At 43.1% G+C, this 1711-nt stretch overlaps 1 pseudogene; it reads right to left on the bottom strand.

The window, feature by feature from the left end:
* Positions 1 to 886: 886 nt before the first annotated feature.
* Positions 887 to 1457, bottom strand: LOC103208034 (annotated as a pseudogene).
* Between the last annotated feature and the right edge of the window lie 254 nt (positions 1458 to 1711).

The raw sequence follows: 1711 nt of genomic DNA on the forward strand, positions 1-1711 counted from the left end.
TTTTTATGCTATCTTTGGTTTTGGGCACATTTTCTTTCGGGGGCATGTGTCTCTTTCAGTAGTAGAGAGAGTTCTGCTTTTAGGAGGCTTCTTTTTGAGCTCAGAAGGGTGGTTAAACTAGTTAATTACAGTATCAGAACTCTAAGCACCTGAGAGAGTAGGTACTTCTCAGAACATTGTTTTGTGCTATTCTTAACAGAAATTGTTTCTAGGTGGACAATTTTTAGCAATCAGGAGTTTTTCAGTTGCTTATAGAAAATTTCACTTTGGAGTTTATAAAGACTTATGGGTGGCAAAGTTACACTAAGTAATTTACTATACTGCAGGCTACTCCTTGGTTTTTCTAGCTATTACTTTCAAAATTCACATCCCTTTTATCTATCAGTTTAAGAATAACCACATTTATGGAAATGTGTAAGCCAGCTACTTCATGCTTTTATCTCTCCCCATTTTAAATAGCTAATTTCTAATTTGCTTGTCTCTATCAGACCAGTACTCTGAGGAAGTGTGGTCCTTTCTCTCTGGAGAATCTTCTGTTCTGCTTAGAAACTTCAGGTATGTGGATCCATAAACAAGCAAAGTCCAGCTTAGCACAAGCTATTAAATTGCAGTAACTTAACACCATCTGTGTTAATCATCTTCTTCTAGTTATCCCAGCTAGGTCATGGGTACTAGTTGCTAAGTTTGGGAGTTACATTCTTCTTTTCACTTCAGATTAGCTAGCACCTTCTGTCACATCTTCAGTTCTCAGGGACTATTTCAATGCTTGTAGGTTCACAATTCATTGTACTTCAGACCAGTTAGCTCTTCTTCTTATTTCCAGCTCCTGGGCTTTCTTTGCTCAGGTAGGACAGGTCCAACTGGGTGAAGTGCACAAAGTGCTGGTTTAACTTGATGAACTTGAGGTGGTTTGAGAGTACTCAAAGAAATCTGGTGCTACTTCCAGGTCGTCTTTGATGATCACAGCTGCTGAGAACTTGAACCTGTGGAAGATCTGGTCCAGAGTTCAGCAGTAATGCTGCGTAATTTTATAGTTGGGCGGCACAGCAACGTGGCTCAGGTCAGGTTGCTGGATGTGCGTGATGGTGCTGCTATAGGAGGTAATGACCTGGGTTGTCTCCTCATGCTCACAGTTCTGGTTGACAATGATGGGGCACAGGCACATGCGGTGGGGCAGGGGGGTCCGCAGTGGGCACTCTCAACCGCTGCTTCCACTGAGCATGGTGCTCCTTAACCTGCTGCAACAATCCCCGCTGATGTTCCAACTCCACTTCAGCGTTCTGGGCCAGGCGGATCACTTCATGGGTGAGGCTAGCGGGGTCGTCATCAAGAGAACTGTCTGAAGGAGGCTTGCCAGGTGCTGGGTGTGTCCAGAAGAAGAGAAGGAGCAGGGCATTCCAGGCCACAAAGAGGATAGTGCCCCACAGCACAATCTCTGCAGACTGCTTCTTCAGCATCCTGGTCTTAAGTTAAAGAGTACTAAATTCAGTTCGTTTTTTCTTTGCTGCACTTCCCCCATTTCCACTCAGGTGGATCCAGGTGGTTACAAGCAAGTAACATACAAGTTTACTATTCACTGGCTTCCTTTAACTATCAGTCCTGGGAGGGGTTTTTCTCATGGATTATGACTTTTCTGCTTTGATGGACCCAAAGTTTATCTGCTTGCTCAAAATGTAAAAAGTTAAACAGTCATCATTTTTTTTTTTTTTTT

Source organism: Orycteropus afer, unplaced genomic scaffold (assembly GCF_000298275.1).
Source record: "Orycteropus afer afer isolate SDZICR_OR568_19922 unplaced genomic scaffold, OryAfe1.0 scaffold00001, whole genome shotgun sequence".
Lineage (NCBI taxonomy): Eukaryota > Metazoa > Chordata > Mammalia > Tubulidentata > Orycteropodidae > Orycteropus > Orycteropus afer.